We start from the raw sequence: 15,328 nt of genomic DNA, 5'->3' as shown, positions 1-15,328 counted from the left end.
TTATATGACCTTTAGGGTGTTGGGGGGCATTTTTTCCAGCTTTATTGAGATATAATTGACATATAACATGGTGTAAGTTTAAAACATACAATGTGATGATGTGATACATGTATATATTGTGAAATGTTTTCCAAAGTAAGTTAACACATCCTTTGCCTCACACAGTTACCATTTTGTTGCTGCTGTTGTTATGGTGAGAACATTAAAACTCTACTCTCATAGCAAAAATATGGAATGATTCACAAATTTGCATGTTATCCTCTCACAGGGGCCATGCTAATCCCATATCATTCCAATTTTAGTATATGTGCAGCTGAAGTGAGCACTCTGTCAAGTTTTTAATCAGTTTAGCTTAAAGGTTTGTTGAATATGATTTTTACAAAAAAACAACTTTAGTTTGGTTGATTTTCTCTAATTTTTAATAGTCTTTATTTCATTTGTCTCTGTTCTTATCATTATTTCTTCCTTTCTGCTAACTTTGAATTTAATTTGCTCTTCTTTTTTAGTTTTATAAGGTGTAAAGTCAAGTTATTTATTTGAAATGTTTCTTCTTTTTTAATGTATGCATTTACAGCTATAAATTTCCCTCTTAGCAGTACATTCTCTGTATCTCACAAGTTTTGTTATATTGTGTTTTTGTTTATATCCATTCTAAGGTACTTTTTAATTTGAGTTTCAGAAAAAAACAAAAAATAATTGGTTTTAAAAGCTTGGATGTGTAGGGGAGGGTATAGCTCAAGCGGTAGAGTGCATGCTTAGCAAGCACAAGGTCCTGGGTTCAATCCCTGTTACCTCCTCTAAAAATAAATAAATAAATAAAATCTAATTACCTCCTCCTGCCAAAAAAAATTTAAAAAAAGCTTGGATGATATATTCCTTTAATGCATTTAAAGACAATTTAAAAATGTATATAGAAATGGATTTGAAAGTTATAGTTAAAAATTAAAAGTAAGAAATGGTGAATTGGGGGGTTCAAGGTGCAGCTTCCCTCACCTCCCTCAGTGTCATCTTCACACAGGTGAGGTTCCCTGGACATCCCTTCTCCCATGCAGGCTACAGGAAGCAGTCAGTTAAATCATTTTATTCCTTAAAATCTATGGGATAGAGTCTAACCGGGGTGGCAGTGGGGGTGGGAGGTTGTGAATTGAAGGGAATATATGCATTCAATTAAGTAACACATGATGCCAGATTTGCCTCGTGTTTCTTCTTGAGCCTGACTTTCTTTTGGAAGGGTGGGGCATCTGCTTAGCTCTCTCTCCATAGGCAGAGCCTGATTTCTCAGCCCTCCTTGTCCCCTGCTTCTTTCAGGAAACAGCCCTGCCTTATTTCCCTGACCCATTTTATTAACAACTTAGCGATCAAACCAGTGCTGTGCTGAGCTGTATTGGAGTCTGATGCAAGGGGCCTGTATACATGCTCCCTGTCCACATTACTCTGTTTTCTGTATCTATCTGTTTGCTTTGTTTTCTGTTCATTTTTCTTTTTTTTTCCACATATGCATGAAATCATAACAGTATTTGTCTTCTCCACCTGACTTATTTAACTTAGCATAAAACCCTTAAGCTTCATCTATGTTATCGCTAATGGTAAGATTTCATCTTTTTATAGCTGAGTAGTATTCCATTCTGTATATTCTCCCTCTCTCTCTCCCTCTCTCTCTCTCTCTAGCTATGGTAAATTATGCTACAATAAACATAGGGGTGCATATGTCTTTCCATATTAGTATTTTTGCATTTTTAGATGAATAACCAGAAGTGGAATAGCTGGATAGTATGGTATTTCGGTTCTTAATTTTTTGAAGAATCATAAAGTTTTCCATAGTGGCTGCATCAATTTACATTCTAACCTGCAGTGCATAAGAATTCCTTTTTCTATACATTCTTTCCAATACTTGTTATTCCTTGCCTTTTTGACAATAGCCATTCTAATGAGTGTGAGGTGATATGTTGTTTTGATTTGTGTTTCCCTAATAATTAGTGATATTGAACATCTTTTTATGTACCTATACCTATTGGCCATCTGTATGTCTTCTTTGGAAAAAATGTTTATTCAGAACCTCTGCTCATTTTTTTAAATTAGGTTGTTTATTTTGTTCTTCTTGAGTTGTATGAGTTCTTTATATAATTTGGATATTAACCCCTTATCAGATATATTATTTGAAAATAACATCTCCCATTTGGTAGGTTGTCTTCTCATTTTGCTGATGATTTACTTTACTGTATAGAAGTGTTTTAGTTTGACATGCTCATATTTGCTAATTTTTTGCTTTTGTTTTCCTTGCCTGAGGAGAAATATCCAGAAAGATATTGCTAAAACCAATGCCAAAAAATGTACTATGTCCTATTCTAGTTTTATGGTTTCAGGTCTTACATTCAAGAATTTCATCCATTTTGAGTTGATTTTTGTGTATGGTATGAGAAAATGGTCTAGTTTCTTTCTTTTTTATTAATGTGGATTTTCTAGTTTTCCTAACACATATATTGAAGAGACTACCTTTCTCCATTGTATGTTCATTGCTTCTTTGTTAGAAATTAAGTGTCTGTATACTTACAGATTTATTTATGGGCTCCTAATTCTGATTCATTGATTGTTGTGTCTGTTTTTCTGCCAATACTATGCTGTTTTGATACTATAGCTTTGTGATATACTTTGAAATCAAGGAGGTAATATCTCCAATTTGTTCTTTTTCCTCAGGATATTTTTTCCCGCTATTCAGGGTCTTTGAAGATCCATATACATTTTAGGATGTTTTGTTCTATTTCTGGGGAAAATGTCATTGGGATTTTGATAGGAATTGCACTGAATCTGTGGATTCCTTTAGGTAATATGGACATTTTAACAATTTTAGTTCTTCCAATCCAGAACCATGGAATATCTTTCCATTTCTTTGTGTCTGCTTCAATTTCTTTCAAGAATGTCTTATAGTTTTTAGTGTAGTGGACATTCACCTCCTTGGTTAAATTTATTCCTAGGTATTCTTTTTGTTGTGATTGTAAATGAGATTATTTTATTTTCTTAATTAATCTTTCAATTAGTTCATTGTTATGTATAGAAACTCAACAGATTTTGCATATAGATTTTGTATCCTACAACTTTCCTGTATTCATTTACTATTTCTAATAGTTTTTTGGTGATATCTTCATAGTTTTCTATGTATAAAGTCATGTTATCCACAAATAGTGACCATTTTATCTCTTCTTTTCCAATTTGGATGCCTTTTATTTCTTTTTCTTTTGTAATTGCTCTGACTATTATTTCTTCTGTTGAATAAGAGTGGCAGGGGTGAACATCCTTGTCTTGTTTCTGATCTTAGAGGTATACTTTTCAGTTTTTCATTGTTAAGTATTATGTTAGCTGTATGTTTGTCATATATGGCCTTTGTTGTTTTAGGAACATTCATTCTAAACCCATTTTGTTGAGAGTTTTTTTTTTTTTATCATAAATAGGTACTGAATCTTGTCAAATGCTTTTTCTGCATCCGTTGAGATGATCATATGATTTTTATCCTTTATTTTCTAATGTGATGTATCACATTGATTGATTTGTGAATGTTGAACCATTTTCACATCCTTGTTATAAATCCCACTTGATCATATTGTATCCTTTTAATGTATTGTTGTATATACTTTACTAATATTTTGTTGACAATTTTTGTGTCATTCATTAGATATCTATAGTTTTTGTACTTTTTTTGAGTTGCCCTTGTCTGGTTTTGATATCAGGTAATATAGAGCTCATAAAATGAGTTAGGAAGCATTCTCTCCTCTTCAGGTTTTTGGGAGAGTTTGAAATAGCTAGGCATTAAATTTTCTTTAAATGTTTGATAGAATTCACCTGTGAAGCCATCTGGTTCTTGATTTTGTTTTTGGGGGGAGGTTTTCAATTACTGTTTCAATTGTTCTACTAGTGATTAATCTATTCAGATTTTCTACTTCTTCATGATTCAATCACGGAAATTTGTATGATTCTAAAACTTTATCCATTTGTTAGTCTGTCTAATTTATTGCTGTATAGCTCTTCATGTTATTCTCTTGTAATCTTTGTATTTCTGTGTTATCCATTGTTATTTCTCCTCTTTTCTGTCTAATTTTATTTAGCTGAGCCTTCTCCCTTTTTTCTATGTGGGTTAAGCTAAAGTTGTGTCAATTTTGTTTATCTTTTCAAAGAACCAGCTCTTAGTTTCATTGACATAGTCTATTTAAACTCTATTTCACTTATTTTTGCTCTGACGTTTTTTATTTCCTTCCTTATGCTGACTTTGGGCTTTGTTTTTTGTTCATTTTCTGGTTCTTTAGCTGTAAGATTAGGTTGGGTTTTTTTTGAGATTTTTCTTTTATCTTGAGTTAGGCCTGTATTGCTATCAACTTCCCTATTACTACTGCTTTTGCTTCATCCCATAGATTTTAGTATGCCATATTTCCATTTTCATTTGTATTCAGGAATTTTTAAGATTTCTCCTTTGATTTATTTGTTGACCCAATAGTTGTTTGGTAGCATATTTTTTAGTCTACACATATTTGTGATTTTTCCAGCTTAATCCTTGTAGTTGATTTCTAATTCTGTACCCCCATCTGATCAGAAAAGAGGCTTCATGTGATTTCAGTCTTCTGAAATTTAGTGACACTTGTTCTGTGTCCAAGCATATGATCTGTTGTTGAGAATGTTTCATGTGCACTTGAGAAGAATGTGTATTCCGCTGCATTTGGAAGAAACAGTCTATATGAATCTATCAAATCTACCTGGTCTAATTCCTTTAAGGCCACTGTTTCCTTGTTGACTTTCTGCCGGAATGATCTGTCCACTGATATAAGTGGGGTGTTAAAGTCCCCGACAATTTATATGTTGCTTTCAGTGTATCCCTTTAGGTCTGTTAATAATTGCTTTATATACTTTGGTGTTCCTTAACATGGTGCATATATATTCATAACTGTTGTGTCTTCTTTATGAATTGTACCCTTTATCATTATATAATCAATTTTGTTTCTTGTTACATGTTTTGGCTTAAAGTCTAATTCTCTGACATAATATGCCTGCACCCTCTTTTTTTTTTTTTTCTATCATTTGCTTAACTTTGAGACTATGCTTGTCTTTAGAACTGAGGTTAGTCTCCTGGAGGCAACATATAGTTGAGTCCTGTCTTTAAATTTATACAGCCACTCTGGGTCTTTTGATTGGTGAGTTCAAATAATTAGTTCAACTAATTTACATTTAGGGTAATTATTGCTTTTGAGGACTTAGTACTGCCATTTAAACTTTTGTTTCTGGTTCTTCTATCTCCATTGTTTATTTTTACCTTGTATTCCTGACTGCCATTTTACTTTGGTAGTTTCCTATGAAGTTTTTCTCTTTTCTCTTATATGTTTTGTGTTCTGCTCTAGATTTGTGTTTTGTGGTTACTATAAGGTTTATATAAAATGTCTCTTAGATAATGTAGTCCCTTTTCTTCTTTTTTCATTGAAGTATGGTCAATTACAATGTGCCAATCTCTGGTGTACAGCACAATGTCCCAGTCATGCATTTACATACATATACTTATTTTCATGTTTTTTCCATTAAAGGCTATTACAAGATATTGAACATAATTCCCTGTGCTATAAAAAGAATCTACTTTTTAAATCTATTTTTATATATAGAAGCTAACATTTGTAAATTTCAAACTCCCAAATTTATCACCTCCCACCCCCCTTTCCACAGTAACCTTAAGATTGTTTACTAAGTCTCTGAGCCTGTTTGTGTTTTGTAGATGAGTTCAGAGTGTCCTTTTTTTTTTTTTTTTTTAGATTACACATGTGAGTAATATCATATGGTATTTTTCTTTTTCTTTCTGGCTTACTTCACTTAGAATGATGATCTCTAGGTCTATCCATGTTACTGTAATTGGCATTATTTTATTTGTTTTTATGGCAGAGTAGTATTCCATTGTATAAATATCCCAAACCTCTTTATCCAATCATCTGTTGATGGACATTTAGGTTGATTCCATGTCTTGGCTATTGTATATAGTGCTGTTATGAACATTGGGGTGCATGTATCTTTTTTGAATTAAGGTTCCTTCTGGATATATGTCCAGGACTGGGATTGCAGGATCATATGGTAAGTCTATTTTTAGTTTTTTGAGGAATCTCCGTACTGTTTTCCATAATGGCTACACCAAACTACATTCCCGCCAGCCGTGTAGGAGGATTCCCTTTTCTCCACAATCTCTCCAGCATTTATCATTCATAGAGTTTTGAATGATGGCCATTCTGACTGGTGTAAGGTGACACTTCATTGTAGTTTTGATTTGTACTTCTCTGATAATTAGCCATATTGAGCATTTTTTTCATATGTCTATTGGCCATTTGTATGTCTTCATTGGAGAATTGCTTGTTTAGGCCTTCTGCCCATTTTTGGATTGAGTTGTTTGTTTTTTTGTTATTAAGTTGTACGAGCTATTTATATATTTTGGAAATTAAGCCTTTGTCAGTCACATCATTTACAAATATTTTCTCCCACTCCAAAGGTGTTGTTTTGTTTGCTTATGGTTTCCTTTGCTGTGCAAAAGCTTATGAGTTTAATTAGGTCCCATTAGTTTATTTTTTCTCTTATTTCCATTGCCTGCTTTAGGAGAATGTTGCTAAGATTTATGTCAGAGAATATTTTGCCTATGTTTTCTTCTAGATTTATTGTGTCTTGTCTTATATTTAAGTTTTTAAGCCATTTTGAGTTTATTTTTGTGTATGGTGTGAGGAAGTGTTCCATTGATTTACATGCTGCTACCCAGTTTTCCCAGCACCACTTACTGAAGAGACTCTCTTTTCCCCATTGTACATTCTTGCCTCCTTTGTTAAAGATTAATTGACCATAGGTCTGTGGGTTTATTTCTGGGCTCTCTATTCTGTTCCATTGATCCATATTTCTGTTTTCATGCCATTTCCATGCTGTTTTGATTACTGTAGCTCTGTAATATTGTCTGAAGTCTGAGAAGGTTATTCCTTCAGCTTTGTTCTTTTTCTTCAATATTGTTTTGGCAATTCTGGGTCTTTTGTGATTCCATATAAATCTTAAGATCATTTGTTCCAATTCTGTAAAAAATGTTTTGGGTAATTTAATAGGGAATACATTGAACCTGTAGATTGCCTTGGGAAGTGTGGCCATTTTAATGATATTGATTCTTCCAATTCAAGAGCATGTGATATCTTTCCATTTCTTTAAGTTTTCTTTAATTTCCATAATCAGTGTTTTGTGGTTCTCCATGTATAAGTCTTTCACCTCCTTGGTCAGATTTATTCCTAAGTATTTTATTGTTTTGAGTGCAGTTTTAAAAGGGACTGTTTCTTTACTTTCTTTTTCTTTTGATTCATTGTTAGTGTAAAGAAATGCAACCGATTTGTGTATGTTAATGTTGTATCCTGCTACCTTGCTGAATTTTTAAATTAGCTCTAGTAGTTTTTTTTTGGGGGGGAGCTCTTAGGGTTTTCTATGTATAGTATCATGTCACCTGCATATAGTAACTTTTACATTGCTTTTCTTGGATTTTACTTGTTTTTCTGTCAGCCAAGGGACTGTTTTGGACTTCTCCAAGCCTCAGAGGATCCCCCTCTTTCCCTATTGACCTCTCTGTTTAAGCAGGGACATCCCACTATGAGAGTACTATTCCTCATTTGCCGCTCCTTCCCTGAGGGGAAGGTCCCATACTAATTTCCTTTTCCTTTTTTTTGTCCTACCAGATTTGTGAGGAATTTTGTCTTTTGAAGAAGGCAATGTTCTGTGTAAGTTCAGCAGGTATTCTGAGTGAATGAGTGGGTCTGTGGATGTCTCTCTTGGTGTATTCGTGGGAGAGGGTGAGCTAAGCATGTCCTTCCACTTTGCCATCTTGACCACAAAAGGTCTTTATTTTATACATAATAGTTTGTACCTCTTAATTCCCTATCCTTATATTACTCCTTCCCCTTCCCTCTTCCCACTAGTTAATCACTTATTTGTTCTCAATATCTGTCTGTCTGTTTTTGTTGTTGTTGTTATATTTACTAGTCTGTTTTAATTTTTAGATTCTTCTTGCCAGTGACATCATACAATATCTATCTTCTCTAATTTATTTCACTTAGCATAATACCCTCAAAGTCCATCCATGTTATTGCAAATGGCAAAGAATTATTTTTGTGTGTGTGGGTAAGTAGTATTCTATTTTATATATACACTACTTCTTTTTTATCCATTCATCTGTTGATGAACACTTAATTTGCTTTCATATCTGGGCTACTGTAAATAATGCTGCCATGAACATTGGGGAGCATGGAACTTTCCAAATGAGTGTTTTGGGGTTTTATTTTTAGATATATACCCAGGAGTGGGATTGCTGGGTCATATGGTAGTTGTATTTTTAGATTTGTGAGAAACCTCCATGATGTTTTCCATAGCTGCTGCCTTAACTTACATTCCCACCAACACTGTAAAATGGTTCCATTTTATCTACATCCTTGCCAACATTTGTTATTTGTGTTCTTTTTGATGATACCATTCAGACAGGTGTGAGGTGATATCTTGTGCATTTCATTATCATTTATCTGGTAATTAATGATCTTGAGCATCTTCTCATGTGTCTGTCACTAATCTGTATATCTTCCTTGGAAAAATGTCTATTCCATGTCTTCTGCCCATTTTTAACTAGGTTGTTTTTTCATATTCAGTTGTATGAGCTGTTTATATATGTTTGATATTAACCCCTTACTGGTCGTATCATTTGCAAATATTTTCACCCATTCAGAAGGTTATCTTTTCATTCTGTCATTGGTTTCCTTTGCTGTGCAGAAGTTTTTAAGTTTAATTAAGCCCCATTTGTTTATTTTTGGTTTTATTTTGTTTGCTTTGGGCAACAGATACAAAAAATAACCTTATGATTTATGTCAAAGAGTGTTCTGCCTGTGTTTTCTTCTAAAAGTTTTATGGTTTGCAGTTTTTCATTTAGGTCTTTAGTCCACTTAGAGTTTATTTTTGTATATGGTGTTAAGAGAATGTTCTAATTTCATTCTTTTATGTGTAGCTGTCCAGTTTCCCTAGCACCATTTATCGAAGAGACTGTCTTTTCTTCATATTATTGATTCCTTTGTCATAGATTAATTGACCTTAGGAGCATGGGTTTATTACTGAACTCTCTATTCTGGTCCATTGATCTATGTATCTGTTTTTGTGCCAGTATCATAATATTTTAATTACTGTAGTATTATAGTGTAGTGTGACACCAGGGAGCATGGTTCCTTCAACTCTGTTCTTTCTCAAGATTGTTTTGGTTATTTGGGGTCTTTTGTGTTTCCATATAAATTTTAAAATTATTTGTTCTAGTTTTGTGAAACATGCCCTTGGTGTTTTGATAGGGATTGCACTGAATCTGTAGTTTGTCTTGGGTAGTATGGTCTTTTTAACAATATGAATTCATCCAATCCATGAAGATGGCTTATCTTTCCATGTATTCATGTTGTCTTCAATTTCTTTCATCAGCTTCTTATAGTTTTCTAAATATAGATCATTTACCTCCTTAGGTAGGTTTGTTCCTTGGCATTTCATATATTTTTGATACTATTGTAAATGGTATTGTTTGCTTAATTTCATTTTCTGATTGTTAGTGTATAGAAATGCAACAGATTTCTTTATATTAATTTTGTATTGTACAACTTTACCAAATTTGTTGATGGGCTCTAGTAATTTTTTGGTGGCTTATTTAGGATTTTCTACATGTAGTATCATGTTATCTGCAAACAGTGACAATTTTACTTCTTCCTTTCCAGTTTTGATTCCTTTATTGTTCTTGTCTAATTGCTGTGGCTAAGACTTCCATTGCTGTGGTGAATAAAGTGGTGAAAGTGGCATCCCTCTCGTGTCCCTATTCTTAGAGGAAATTCTTTCAGCTTTTCACCATTGAGTATATTGTTAGGTGTGGGTTTGTCATATATGGCCTTTGTTATGTAGAGGTATGCTCCCTATATCCTCACGTTCTGGAGAGTTTTTATAATAAATGGATGTTGAATTTTATTCAAAGCTTTTTCTGCATCTTTTGAGATGATAATTTTTTTTATATTTTTCAGTTCATTAATGTGGTGTATCACATTGATTGATTTGTGAATATTGAAAAATCCTTGCATCCCTGGGATCATTCCCATTTGATCATGGTATGTGATCCTTTTAATGTATTGTTGGAATCAGTTTGCTAATATTTTTGTTGAAGATTTTTGCATCCACGTTCATCAGTGATATTGGCCTGTAATTTCCTTTTTAAGAGGGGCCTTTGTCTGGTTTTTGTATTAAGGTGATGATGACTTCCTAGAATGACTTTAGAAATGTTCCTTCCTCTTAATTTTCTAGGATAGTTTGAGAAAGATAGGTGTTAACTCTAAATGTTTGGTAGAATTCACCTGTTAAACAATATGGTTCTTGACTTTTGTTTGTTGGGAGTATTTTTATTACTGATTCAATTTAATTACTGAATATTGGTCTGTTCATATTTTCTATTTCTTCCTGGTTCAGTTGTGGGAGATTGTACATTTCTTGGAATTTGTCCTTTTTTTCTGGGTTGTCCATTTTATTAGCATATTATTGTTCATGGTAATTTCTCTGATCATTTGTGTTTCTCTGGTGTTGGTTGTAACTTCTTTTTCATTGCTGACTTTATTTATTTGGGCCCTCTTTAGTTCTTTTTTCATGGCCCTGCCTTTTACAGAGGCTGCTGGCTGCTGGTTGGTGGGATCTAGTCATATGGAGGCTGACTGGGGGCTCTGCAACTAGTGTTGGGTAACTGGAAGATGGAGTCAGGGTCCAAGAGACCCCAGGGCTTTTGCCCACCCACTGGTTGGTGAAGCATGATGCTTGGTCTGGTGTTCATCTACTTTCAGGCAGCACCAGATCCTAGAGTCCAGTTCCAGGGCCCAGAGGTCCCAGAAGTGGTGTCAGATCACTGGTGCTTGGGCCCCATTCCTGACACAATTTGGTGCAGAGTCCAGTGTGTCCCAATACTTGTGTTAACCTGTTAGAGGATGAGGCCAAGACACAACTATTATAAATGGTATTGTTTACTTAATTTGGTCTGCTAGTGGGTGGGCTGGGTCCACAGTCTGTGGGGTTACTGTTTTCTTGCAGCTTGCTTCTTCCTCCTTGTGATTGAGGCTGGTCCCAAGGCTAGAGCAGGCTTACTGATGTTGCATTGCCAGGTCCAAACTCATCCCAGGGCAGAGTCTGGCCTGCTAATGGTTGGGCCAGGTGGGCAGGCTGCAGGACTGTGGTTTTCTTGTGTCTGGTGTCTGCCCCCTGCTGGGTGAGGCTGATCCAGAGACTAGAGCAGAGATTGTGAAAGTTTCTGGAGCTGGTGCCTGCCCACTGGTGAGTGGAGCTGGGTCTTGGTACCTCTAGAGGGCTAAGCCATATCTAGAGGCAGCTGTGGGCTTAGGGGGTCTTAATGCAGCTCATCTGTGGGTAAGTGGGGCTGTGTCCCTGCCCAGTTAGTTCCTTGACCTAAGGCCTCTCAACACTGGCCCCTACAGTTTGTTGGGCCACTGCAGGGCTGGGTCCTGGGGCTAATAAGATAGAGGAAGAATTACACATTGGTGTTTCACCAGCACCAGTGTCCACATGGTAGAACAAGCTCCCAGTAATGGATACCTTCAGTGCCTGTTTCCCAGGATAAACTGCAGTTGTCTCATGTTTCTCTGGGAGATCACCAAGATCAGCAGATGAGTCTGATCCAAGCTTCTATTAAATTACTGCTTCTTCCCTGTGTCCCAGAATATGTGAGATTCTTATGTGTGCCCATTAAGAGTGCAGTCTCAATTTCCCCCAGCCCTCTAGGACTTTGAAAGGAAGCTCTGCTGCCCTCCAAAGCCAAATGCTCTGGGACCTAGTGTTCCCAGTGAAGGACCACCCAGGATCAGGAGCCCAACATGGGGTTCAGACCTCTCACTCCTGTGGGAGAATCTCTGCAGTTTTAATATTCTCCTGTTTGTGGGATACCCACCTGAGGGTATGAAACTTGAGTATATTGTGACTCTGCACCTCCTACCTGTCTCATTGTGGTTCCTTCTTTATGTCTAGTTGTAGAAGATCTTTTCTGGTAGGTTCTGGTCATTTTCATCAATGGTGGTTCTGCAAATAGTTGTGATTTCAGCATACCTGTGAGAGGATGTGAGCTCAGGGTTTTTTTTCTCCATCATCTTGGGTGATCTCACCATGTTTCAATCACTTTAGTTTGATTTCTGGTGAATTGTACATTTTCTTCTTGTGATACTGTGTTACTGTGGTTTTTCATGGTGCATGATGAGTTGTTTACCTGCCAGTGGATTTGAAGTTAGTAAAACCTTTCTTTATGTAAAGCTACCTATACTAGCCACAGCCATGTGAGGGAAGGAATAATAAACAAGGCAAGCAGAAGACAGACTGAAAGGCCTGGGAAGGATGAAACTTGGCAAGGAGATACATGGGAAAATAAGGACACTGAAAAGCTCCTGCATATACCCATAATGTAGACATATACTTTTTTTTAATTTTAAGGAAAAAGAGCAAAATTATGAACCAAAAGTACAATAATGTTGTTTTTTTATATTTAACTAATTAGTTACCTTTACTGGTATTCTTTATTTTTCTATATGGCATAGGATTGCTGTATAGTGTTTTTTAATTTCAGCCTGAAGTTCACCTTGTAGTTTTTCTTGTAGGGCAAGACTACTAATGATAAACTCCTTCAGCTCTACTTTATCTAGAAATATCTTAATTTCTCCTTCAATTTTGAAGGGTATTACTGCCAGATACATAATTCTTGCTTGGCAGTTTTGTTTTTCTTTTAGCACTTTAAATATACTATCAAACTGCCTTCTGGCCTCCATGGTTTCTAATGACAAATCATCTGTTAATATTATTGAAGCTGGATCCCTTGTATGTAGTGAGTAGCTTCCGTCTTGTTGCTTCCTAGAGTCTCTGTATTTTGATGTTTCATTATAATATATCTCAATGTGAATCCCTTTGAATTCATCCTACTTATTGTTTTTTGAACTTTTTAGATGTATAGATTCATATCTTTCATAAAATTTAGGATATTTTTGGCCATTATGTCTTTGAATATTTTTTCTGCCCCTTTTCTATATCTTCTGTCCTTCTGAGACTACCATTATGTGTATGTTGGTATGCTCATGGTATCCCACAGTCCATTAAACGCCTGACTTTTCATCATTTTTTTTTCTTTCTACTCCTTAGAGTGGGTAATTTCAATGTACCTGTCTTCAGGTTAATTAATTATTCTTCAGCTCAAATATGTTGTTGAATATTTCTATAGATTTTTTCATTTCACTTACTGTACATTTCATCTCCAGAATTTCTATTAAGATCATTTTTAAATTTCTGTCTCTTTATCATTATTTGGTGATATTTCATTCACCTGGTGTCCTTTAATTTTATGAGCATATTTAAGACTTAGTTCTTTGAGCATATTTATTTTTTTTGTATATGAGAAACTCTGTGTCTTTATTTTCTTAACATTTTTTATTGAGTTATAGTCAGTTTATAATGTTGTGTCAAATTCCAGTGTAGAGCACAATTTTTCAGTTATACATGAACATACATATATTCATTATCGCATTCTTTTTTGCTGTGAGCAACCACAAGATCTTGTGTATATTTCCCTGTGCTATACAGTATAATGTTGTTTATCTATTCTGCATATGCCTGTCAGTATCTACACATTTCAAACTCACAATCTGTCCTTTCCCACCCCCGTCCCCCCTGGCAACCACAAGTTTGCAATTATGCCTATGATTCTGTTTCTGTTTGTTTGTATTTATTTATTTATTTATTTTAGATTCCACATATGAGCGAACTCATATGGTATTTTTCTTTCTCTTTCTGGCTTGCTTCACATAGAATGACATTCTCCAGGGATAACCATGTTGCTGCAAATGGCCTTATGTTGTCAGTTTTTATGGCTGAATAGTATCTCATTGTATAAATATACCACATCTTCTTTATCCAGTCATCTGTTGATGGATATTTAGGCTGTTTCCATGTCTTGGCTATTGTAAATAGTACTGCTATGAACATTGGGGTGCAGGTGTCTTTTTGAAGTAGGGTTCCTTCTGGATATATGCCCAGGAGTAGGATTACTGGGTCATATGGTAAGTTCATTCCTAGTCTTTTGAGGACTCTCCATACTGTTTTCTGCAAGTATATTTGCTTTTGAATCTTTTTGACAGTATCATTTAAGCCACTCCATCCCTGATAAAGTTCTGAAGTGGGCAAAACAGCCCCTGAACTCATCCCTTAGGGAGCTACCAGGGAGGTCAAAATATATAACCACAATAATTTGAGAAAAATTTCTGTGTTGGCCTTCTGGCATCAGAAAGCCACACTGTTAAAGTGAGCTGCCATCCCCAAAGCTTATGATAAGCTGGAGAGTAACGGCTGGGAAGCATGTAATATGTTCTAATGTTATAATATTCTCTTAACAAGGCTTTTTTTTGTTCTGTTTAGCCTTCCCTTGATTGTTGTAAACTTTAGATTAGATTCTGAAGTTTCAAATAAGTTGATTTTTACAGATTTGCCTGCTTAATCATTGCTTTAGTGAAGGTATAGGGTTTAGGAGATCCCTACTTCATTGTTTTCAGGGATATTATCAATAATAGGTAATTTTTATTTTTCCCTACTCCTCCCTGGACATTGTAAAACAAACATTAAACCACTAGAAAAGTTGGAGAGAAGATGGCAGACTGACTACGGTCCTCAGAACCAAAGGAAAATACAATGGTGTGTTACATGGTTTTTGTTTGTTTGTTTTTTGCTTCATATATTCCAGACTTAGAGCTGAAGAAGTTGGAGACCAAGAAACACAAAGGAGACAAGAAAATAAGAGAAGCCTGCTCTCTCTAGCCAAAAGACCAGGAAAGGGGCAGCCTAGCAAAACAGAAAACCTTTAGATTAATAACTGTTGTCCTCCAGTCAAACCTACAGAAATAAACTGTAGCCCCACCCAGCTAGCAAAGGCCAAGTAAGGAGCCTGGATTTTTACCCTCACCATTCTGTAACAAAGCACACAAATGTCCCTATGTCCTCTCTCCAGAGTGGTATCAGAGAAGGTCAAGTGGGAAAGCTGGCATTATTTTCCCCACCAGATACACTTCTGCCGGCAGTGTCAGTAGAGATCATGTTGGGAGACTGGACTTACACCTACACTCATTGATAGTAAGTTATCTCTCCCTCTCCCCACTTGGATGGTATCAGAGGAGGCCTGGTGTTGAGTCATGAATTTTACCACCACAGCATTAATGAGGCCACACCCTATGGGCATCATTGGAATTCACATGAGGAGAAGTAATGAAGT

The 15,328-nt window shown here is 35.5% G+C and overlaps 1 non-coding gene across 1 annotated transcript; it reads right to left on the bottom strand.

Annotated features, from left to right (window-relative positions):
- Positions 1-223: 223 nt before the first annotated feature.
- On the bottom strand, positions 224-326 carry LOC116662358. Its single transcript, XR_004318393.1, has one exon. It is a non-coding gene; the product is annotated as a U6 spliceosomal RNA (small nuclear RNA).
- Positions 327-15,328: the final 15,002 nt, after the last annotated feature.

This window comes from Camelus ferus, chromosome X (genome assembly GCF_009834535.1).
Source record: "Camelus ferus isolate YT-003-E chromosome X, BCGSAC_Cfer_1.0, whole genome shotgun sequence".
NCBI lineage: Eukaryota > Metazoa > Chordata > Mammalia > Artiodactyla > Camelidae > Camelus > Camelus ferus.
This window is presented reverse-complemented; position numbering and strand designations above follow the sequence as displayed.